Source organism: Salmo salar, chromosome ssa03, assembly GCF_905237065.1.
Source record: "Salmo salar chromosome ssa03, Ssal_v3.1, whole genome shotgun sequence".
NCBI lineage: Eukaryota > Metazoa > Chordata > Actinopteri > Salmoniformes > Salmonidae > Salmo > Salmo salar.
Window position 1 is genome coordinate 71,867,794 of NC_059444.1, and position 10,196 is coordinate 71,877,989.

A 10,196-nucleotide genomic window follows, 5' to 3' on the forward strand; every position below is an offset into this window, starting at 1 on the left:
TTGCCAGGTCGAGCTTCAATTTCAGGTACAATGACCAGACAAAACCCGCCCGAAAACGAACCCACATGTCGCAGCAAGAGAGGACTTGCCACATTTATCCAATTAAGCCTTTTTTCATAACATGATGGATTAAATGAATAAAGAATATCGACGTAATTTGTGACTACGTAGGCTAAGAACCAAAATTCAGTTTTCTATCAAAATAATAATTATTGCAAGTTTAAGAATTTGTCCCAAGAAAAAATATAACTTGACCTTTTTTAACTCATTGATCATTTTCCATCAATGGATGTCGATTTAATTTGTTTGGAATGCTAGGATTAAGCAATAAGGCCCTGGAGGTGTGGTATTGGCCATTATGAACTGGGTGGGGGGGGGGGTTGAGCCCTGAATTCTGATTGGCTGAAAGCCATGGTATATCAGACCGTATGGTATGATGAAACATATGTTTTTCCTGCTCTAGTTATGTTGGTAACCAGTTTATAATAGCAACAAGGCATCTCGGGGGTTTGTGGTATATGGCCAATATACCACGGCTAAGGACTGTGTCCAGGAACTCCGCTTTGCGTCATGCGTAAGAACAGCCCTCAGCCGTGATATCACTGGCCATATACCACACCCCCTGGAGCGTTATTGACTAAATATACCACGACTAAGGCTGTTCTTAGGACACAGCCCTTAGCCGTGGTATATTGGCCATATACAACAAACCCCTGAGGTGCCCTATTGCTATTATAAACTGGTTACCAACGTAATTAGAACAATAAAAATGAATTTGTTGTCATACCTGTCATACACGGTCTGATATACCACGGCTTTTAACCAATCGGCATGCAGGGCTCAAACTACCCAGTTTATAATTGTAAATAAATCCAGTTTGCGCATGTGCATAACTATAGATAAATTCGACAGGAGAGTTTGAGTGATGAAAGTTGGACAGAGGATCTTGAAATCTCTGTGCAAGAAACACTTAGATGAACTTCAAAAAAATGATGTCAGGTATTTTCTGGCAGTTGTGACTTTATTATGTGCCAGATGTTAAGACTACAATCCATTAGAAAAGGGATATTTGCAAAATTGACTTGTGTCAATCGGCAGAGGCTACTGACTAAAATCTGGGTTTATAATTGCAATTCAACTTTGCCATGGTTTGTTGAGCTAGATGCAGGTAGCCTGGCCCCTGATAGGCTAACATCTAATTTCAGGGAAAGTCCACAATGAAACTGACATTAAATGTGGAGAATGATACATTTGCAATACAGCTGTGACCATGATCACAATTGATAACTTCCAATTGAATTAACTAAACATGGCTGAAGTTATAGGCTATTTATTACATTTATTAAAATGCCAGCTCCAGGTAGGCTACACAAGTTGCACAAATGCATTTGCAATGACTCCAGTAATATCGTCATTTCAACATATTTATTGTATCAAATGGTAGGCTACAGTAGTCTACAATGGCATATAAATTAATAGCCTACTTGATGGCCAACAGATGCAAATGTATCATTCTACACATTTAATGTCAGTAGCATGCGAGGGAGTTTCCACCTGAACAGCACTTGAGACCCAAGAACTGAGCATGAGTAAAACCCTTCCCATGATACTGTTTTCTATAAGAAAAGTCCACACTGAGCGAATTTATCTAAAGCGCTCTAGCGCGACTAAAGTCGTTTTCCAGTGCTTTGTTGCCATTATATCAGGTCTAGCACTTTAATATGTTTTATGGAAAAGGGGTTGGAAATAGGCATCTCCATAATAACTCATCTAAATTGCCTACCTACAACTGGTAAAAAGTTGTCACAAGGTGCGCATGCTGCTCTGTCTCCGTAGCTCAGCTGCCTGCTGCACCACTCTCTCAACCAGTGCTCTGAACACACACACAAAGTCAAAGTGTAGCAATACTTCCCGAATGCAGAATGTATTTTTTAACTGACAAATAAAATCAATCCAAATTGTGCAGTGGCCAATTGATGAATGGAAAGAGACATCTGTTACAAAAGACCAAAAAGTTAAATGACATTCAGAGATTGTCAAGCCAAGCCTTCGATACTGGGTAAGCCTACAAGGTAGGAAGGGATGTATTTTCTGTTTGTCAAGCTTGAGATAGTATTTTTATGTCACGCCCTGATCTGTTTCACCTGTCCCTGTGATTGTCTCCACCCCCTCCAGGTGTCGCTTATTTTCCCCAGTGTATTTATCCCTGTGTTTCCTGTCTCTCTGTGCCAGTTTGTCTTGTATGTTCAGTCAAGTCAACCAGTGTGTTTTTCCCTGTACTCCTTGTCTATTCTCTTTTTGCTAGTCTTCCGGGTTTTGACCCCTGCCTGACTCTGGACTACTTTCCTGCCTGCCTGATCATCCTGCCTGCCCTGACCTTGATTCTGCCTGTCCTTCAGTACCTACTGGACTCTGAACTGGTTTTGACCTTGTGCCTGTCCATGACCATTCTCTTGCCTACCCCTTTTGGATTAATAAACATTGTAAGACTCCAACCATCTGCCTCCTGTGTCTGCATCTGGGTCTCGTCCTGGTGCCTTGATCATTTATTGTGGTATTGAAAACACAAACCATGATATTGAAGTGCCCAAAGTCGGTATGCTTTATTTATTGTTTGTGTGGTCATTGGCACAGAAACCTGTTGGTGGAAAATGTGTTGTATATATTTGATAAATTATAAATGTGGCATAAACATTTTGAAAATCTGGTTCACCCCTAGCTGATCATTGTCTGCAGCCAGCTCTGATCGTAGTGTATGAAACTGGCAGAGAGAGAACTCTGTCTGCAGTGGTCGGCAAACCCTCAACCTTCTGGCCCGTAGCCCTGCGTTGCATTAACTGTGCCACACAAGCATGCTGAAGTAGTAAAGTCGATATCCACGATTATAAACACAGGCTCGGTACAGTTATTGTTATTTGTGATAGTAAACATGATTTAGAATTAATTCTATGAGGGGGGAGGGTGTTCAGTGTATTTTACAGTACAAGGGGAGGGTCATGTGAAATAATGTGTCACTTTGGGGAGGGTGTCATACATTTTTTAGGACACCTTCATTTGGACAAGCCCCTCCCCCCAGCACCAGCGGTTCTGGGGGGGGTGGGGCAGTGCCCCTGTGACAACAATTTTGGACCCCCTTGTGGCCCCCCTAAATGTGGAGTATGAAATAATTTTTACATAACTAATTTTTGCTATCATTCTTTTTTTACATCCGTTATTAGACAGTGGCAACGATGCTGATTATGAACATGGTCTTTTGCCTGCTAATGCCTGCAATGCAGTGAAGAAAACGATATGACAACAATAACGTCTAATGTAACTGGCCCCCTAACAGTACAACTGGCCCCAGCTTGGCCCCCCCCCAGTTGAAATGGTCTAGAACCGCCACGGCCCCCAGTACATTGAATCTGTCCCTGTGTGAGAAGTCTTCAACTTCCAGTGAAGTGAGGAAGATGAGTCTTCTGTGTATGAAGGTGCATGTCAGCAGCACAATATTGGAAACATTACATTTCACTTTCAGTATTTTGACTACACCGAACACATATTTTGGAAACATATGGCCATGATATTAAACAGACTATGTTAAAAAAGTGCCAAGCTGAATACGTGTCACGACTCCTGCCGATGGTGACTCCTCTCCCTGTTCGTGTGGCGCTCGGCGGTCGTCGTCACCGGCCTACTAGCTGCCACCGATCCCTTTTTCCTTTTCTGTTGGTTTTGTCTTTATTATTTGCACCTGTGTTCACTTAGTGATTAGTTGGGTATTTAAGCCCGTTTCCCCACCTGTTCTGTGTGCGGGCCTAATTTCGTTCATCCACTGTGTGTTGTTTCGTGGAACGTGGCTTGGGTCGTTGTATTTTTATTACGCCCTGTTGTATTTTGGGTGTATACTCTTTTTGATGGTGCGTTTAATAAAAGCACTATAGTAAATGCTATTGTTTCCTGCGCCTGACTCCACACCCACAACGTCAGTCGTTACAATACGTTTCATGAAAGTGAACAGATTGTTTTATTTCTTATAACATTAAATTGTAAAGTTGATTATAAAATTAGACTTGTGTACAGAATGATTGATGAAAATGAAAAAAAGTGTATCACCTCTTTATTTTTACTTTTTACTTTCTGAACATTCTAAGTGCCACGGTACAGTATGTTTGAGAGGCCCTAACTTCAAAGACTGTTAAGTCATTTATATTGTCCTACTGCGTCATACACATCGATTTCTTCCCTCTCAGCTTCTCCTCCAGAGGATAAAATGGCTGCTCCAGGATGATCTGACTTTTCTCAAATGTTAATAGACCTCTACACAGCGAGTCATGGATCCTCTGCCAGGAGTCCATCTCTGTGCGCCACAACGCTGATCTGGCACGGATGAGCTGGGATCTCTCACTACTGCTGCCTTTGGCCAGGCTGACGCTGTCTTTACAGATGAAGAAGACATCCAGGCCAATGAAGAGGACGTTGAGGGTGATGAGGCCAGCCCGCGCTGACTTGGAGAGGGCTAGTCGGGTGCCTTTTGCCAGCTGTCCAAATTCCGGGATGTCCTCGACTAGCTTGGGCAGGTTTTGTGCTACTTTGCCTTCGTGGAGCGCCAACTTACCAGCGCTTGTGATCAGATCTTTGTTTCTAAGGACTTCTGCTGACTTAAAACCTGAGGAAAGGTCAACTAGGGAGTCAATGTGTTTTCCGATGGTCCAAGTGGTGGCAATCACCTTCCTTGCTCCAACCATGTTCACCCTGCTCTGCCCCAAGATGGGCTCCATATTCATGGCCACATCCTCCAGACACTCCTGGAGACTCTCCACGTCCTCCATGAAACTCTGGAAGACTTCTCTAGCTTTCTTCTCATGGATGCTATTGACCTTCATCTCTGTGATACCAGTAGTTAAACTGTTGACCCCACTGGTGACCCCCAGGCTGACCCCTGCAATGGTGAGAGCCAGTGACACCCCAGCAGTGACAGGGGTCAGAGCTAAGCCCACGATGGATAGGATCCCTCCAGCCGCCCCCACTGAGCTGCCTGCCACACTGGAGATCTTAGCCCCCAGCTTCATTCTGTCCAGCTGCACAGCATTCTCCTCCAGATCGGTCAGAAACTGCTCCATCCTGGGTCGGCGCTGGCTGAACCGGCAAATGAAGCGCTGAGCAGCCCCTTGAAACAGGAACGTTAGTATGACGTGCGGGTCCATCCTGTCGGAGGGGAAAGATATCGATTTACTGTTTTTCAATAGACTAGTTCTTGAATCTTGTTAAAAAATGTCAACATAAGTTTTAAGAGAAGAACCAAACCATGGCAGAATAACCTACCTGATCTCACTCAGCTGATTCAAATGGTCCATCATATTTTGTATGGACTCTTCACTCACATCACCAAGGTTGACCACAGGGATGTCATTCCTCTTTTTCCAAAACATAATTTGACTGATGGAGCTACTGTAACAATGCATATTAATTTCAACATTAAATTATATTCATTACATAATTTCGTGGCATTTGAATTATATCACATAAGCCAATGAACCTTGTCAAATGACATATCTGAGAAGGACAAAAATGAAAGGAAAATAATACAACTATGCTAATATAATATAAATGCTGATATTAAAACTGTGTGAGGGATCTTACCCAAGTTTACTCTCAGGCTGTTGTCTGATCTGTAATCTAGAAGGAAAGAATGGACTTCAAGTGTTTGTAAAATGGCAATGAAGAACATTACATAAGTTAATGTTGAAGAAATTGTGATAGAAGCTCCACTTACCCCTTCTCCATTATTTTACAGAGCTGCTGGCTGATTTGTATGTATCTGTCCAGCTGGAGGGCCAGCACCTCTACATTGAGGAGGTTGGGCATAAAGAAGGCCTTAGCATCCCTCTTAAAGTGGATGAGGAGAGGGCAGGATTCTGGCAGCAATGATGACAGCCTGAACACTGGCAGGGCTCGTCCCCTGAGGCAGACAGAGGAAGCTGTTCTCCTCAAACACCAACAGACAGGTGACCGCCAGACACTCCACAGCATCCAGGAAGTAATCCAGCTTCTCCAGGCCTCCCAGAGTGTCCTTTAGTACAGCCCCCAGCTCCTTCTCCAGCTCCTCACGCCTACTGTCTGCAGTCCCCTGTGTCAGACCGCTCCATACGAACTCCCCAAACGCCTTGGCCTTGGTCGCTGAGTTACGGACATGGTCGAACTTAAGGTCAATTCTGTCTGCCCTCTCCTTGATGTCCCTCATCATTTCCAGTTCTGTCTCCCTCTGAAGGGCCCATTTGGAATGCCTGTCACAGAACTCCCTCACTGTGTGAATGTGGCTGAGGGTGTCTGAGATGTACTGGCCCAAGAGCTCCCTTGTTAACGCTGACCTGTAACAAAAGAGGGCCTCAGTCAGGAGCTTTACTATTGAATGCAGGATAATCAGTATATCAAATTACAAAGTTGTAGATACAGAGTGCCTATCCAACTTTAACCTTTTATTGAATGGCCTTTATTATTCAAAACCTTTGATTCTTTGTCAACACTGCCCTCTGTTGTCTATGTAAAGTAATCCAACGACACAGTAATTTATTGCCCCAAGTTATTAATAGTCTCACCGTGACATGGCGCTCTCCCTGCGTTTTGACATTTCCCAGTTTGGTTGATATTGTTACTGAACTGAATTCTAGTTGCCTTGGTCATGTCCATTAACTGTGGATCAAATAGTCAACAATCATGAAACATCGAAGTATACATTTCTCTTCTGAAATAATTTAGAATCAGGATTCACAGACATGGCATGGCTTACGTGGGCAAACATGTTTAGATACTTTTCGAAGTACAACATTTCATTTCTGTAAAAAATATTTATTAAACCTCACTCACCTTGACAAAGTCCCTACTGCACGCAGACAAAACTGAAATGTAGTCTCTTTAAATGGGTCAACATGCTTCGATTCGACTGGGGAATAGCCAAGTACCAAACGAGAAGGGTTGCCAGGTCCAGCTAAAATAACTAGATCAATTACCAGTCAAAACCTGCCCGCAGGTCCTGAAAACTAACCTACATGTTGCAGCAAGAGAGGAGTTGCCACATTTATCCAATAAAGCTTTTTTTTCATAACATTATGGAGCGAATTAAGGAGGAATATCGACGTAATTTGTAATGACCTAGGCTAAAAAGCAACATTCGGTTTTCCATCAAAATAATAATTCTTCCAAGTTTAAGAATATGTCGCCATATACCACAAACCTCTGTGGTGACTTATTGCTATTATAATCATGTTACCAACGTAATTAGAACAGTAAAAAGTCATTTATTGTCATACCCGTTGTACACGGTCTGATATACCACAGAGTTCAACCAATCAACATTTAGGGCTCAAACCACCTAGTTTATAATTGTAAATAAATTCAGTTTGTGCATGTGCATAACTACAGATAAATCCGACAGGAGAGTTTGAGGAGAGTTTGAGTGATGTAAGTTGGACAGAGGATCTCGAAATCTCTGTGCAAGAAGCACTTGGACAAACTTAAAAAATATTATACTGGGCTATTTTCTGGCAATTGTGCCTTTATTATGTACCAGATGTTAAGACTACAAAACAATCACTGGTGAATTTAGCATGTAAATCTTGGTGGGGCAACAATGACAAAAAGTGGGACGCATGCCAGCAAAGCCACGACACAACAACACAACACTAAACAATACAGTAATTGCACTATACCACTGCAACACCTGGCTGTCAGCGGAGCCTTGTCTGGCAGCAAAACAGTTCATTCAGCCTAATTTACGGGACAGTAGTGGAGAGGGTAGAAAGTTTTAAGTTCCTCGGCGTACACATCACGGACAAACTGAAATGGTCCAACCACACAGACAGAGTGGTGAACAAGCTGAAGAAATTTGGCTTGTCACCAAAAACACTCTTGAGAGCATCGAGAGCGTTCTGTCGGGCTGTGTCACCGCCTGGTACGGCAACTGCTCCGCCCATAACCGTAAGGCTCTCCAGAGGGTAGTGAGGTCTGCACAACGCATCACCGGGGGAAAACTACCTGCCCTCCAGGACACCTACACCACTCGATGTCACAGGAAGGCCAAAAAGATCATCAAGGACAGCAACCACCCGAGCCACTGCCTGTTCACCCCGCTATCATCCAGAAGGCGAGGTCAGTACAGGTGCATCAAAGCGGGGACCGAGAGACTGAAAAACAGCTTCTATCTTAAGGCCATCAGACTGTTAAACAGCCATCACTAACATTGAGTGGCTGCTGCCAACATACTGACTCAACTCCAGCCACTTTAATAATGGAAAAATTGATGTAATAAATGTATCACTAGCCACTTTAAACAATGTCACTTCATATAATGTTTACATACTCTTATTCATTCTTTTAAATTTGTGTGTTTAGCCTGTTAGGGCTAGGGGGCAGTATTGACACGGCTGGATAAAAAACGTACCCGATTTAATCTGGTTACTACTCCTGCCCAGTAACTAGAAAATGCATATAATGATTGGCTTTGGATAGAAAACACCCTAAAGTTTCTAAAACTGTTTGAATGGTGTCTGTGAGTATAACAGAACTCATATGGCAGGCCAAAACCTGAGAAGATTCCATGCAGGAAGTGACCTGTCTGACAATTTCTTGCCCTTCTTCATTATCTCTATCCATTACAGAGGATCTCTGCTGTTACGTGACACTTCCTACAGCTCCCATGGGCTCTCAGAAGGCGGCAAAAAGCTGAATTGTGGCTTTGCAGGCTCTGGTTGAAAAAAAGTAGCGCGTTTGGGTAGTGGCTGGTTACAGTACTGTGAGACTCAGGCTTGTGCCCGCATCGACAGAATGCTTTGTTTTCTTTCCTCTGTTTACCTAAACGCAGATTCCAGGTCGGAATATTATCGTTTTTTTACGAGAAAAATGGCATAAAAATTGATTTTAAACAGCGGTTGACATGCTTCGAAGTACGGTAATGGAATATTTAGAATTTTTTTGTCACGAATTGCGCCATGCTCGTGACCCTTATTTACACTTCGGATAGTGTCTTGAACGCACGAACAAAACGCCGCTATTTGGATATAACGATGGATTATTTTGGACCAAACCAACATTTGTTATTGAAGTAGCAGTCCTGGGAGTGCATTCTGACGAAGAACATCAAAGGTAATCAAACTTTTGTAATAGTAAATCGGAGTTTGGTCAGGGCTAAACTTGGTGGGTGTCTAAATAGCTAGCCGTGATGGCTGGGCTATGTACTCAGAATATTGCAAAATGTGCTTTCCCCGAAAAGCTATTTTAAAATCGGACACCTCGATTGCACAAAGGAGTTCTGTATCTATAATTCTTAAAATAATTGTTATGTTTTTTGTGAACGTTTATCGTGAGTAATTTAGTAAATTCACCGGAGGTTTGCGGGGGGTATGCTAGTTCTGAACGTTACATGCTAATGTTAAAAAAGCTGGTTTTTGATATAAATATGAACTTGATTGAACAAAACATGCATGCATTGTATAACATAATGTCCTAGGGTTGTCATCTGATGAAGATCATCAAAGGTTAGTGCTGCATTTAGCTGTCTTCTGGGTTTTGTGACATTATATGCTAGCTTAAAAAATTGGTGTCTGATTATTTCTGGCTGGGTACTCTGCTGACATAATCTAATGTTTTGCTTTCGTTGTAAAGCCTTTTTGAAATCGGACAGTGTGGTTAGATTAACGAGAGTCTTGTCTTTAAAATGGTGTAAAATAGTCATATGTTTGAGAAATTGAAGTAATAGCATTTCTAAGGTATTTGAAAATCACGCCACGGGATTACACTGGCTGTTGCGTAGGTGGGACGATTTCGTCCCGCCTAGCCCAGAGAGGATAAGGTAATTGTTGTGAAATTGTTAGGTTGGATTACTCGTTGGATATTACTGCATTGTCGGAACTAGAAGCACAAGCATTTCGCTACACTCGCATTAACATCTGCTAACCATGTGTATGTGAAAAATACAATTTGATTTGATTTGATTTTAAATGTACTGTGACAGAATTCAGAACATGCACCGTTCTTACAGTGTTCTCCCTGTACACCAAGTCAGAACCGTAGGATAAATAAAGGGGGCATATAAGCAGACAATGAAAGCTCTTACAATATTCAATGATTACGTTTCTCAAAAACAGGTTATAGGCTACATGTGCACCACCAAGTCAGAACAGTAGGTGAAATTAAGAGGTGAAAATAGACAAAATTATTAG

General features: G+C 42.4%; 1 non-coding gene across 1 annotated transcript; it reads right to left on the bottom strand.

Annotated features, from left to right (window-relative positions):
* Positions 1 to 4,082: 4,082 nt before the first annotated feature.
* LOC106601559 (uncharacterized) lies at positions 4,083 to 6,987 on the bottom strand. The gene is made up of 6 exons (XR_006769223.1): positions 6,847 to 6,987; positions 6,579 to 6,672; positions 5,756 to 6,350; positions 5,623 to 5,658; positions 5,305 to 5,427; positions 4,083 to 5,187 (listed from the first exon to the last, which is right to left on the bottom strand). It is a non-coding gene; the product is annotated as an uncharacterized protein (transcript).
* Positions 6,988 to 10,196: the final 3,209 nt, after the last annotated feature.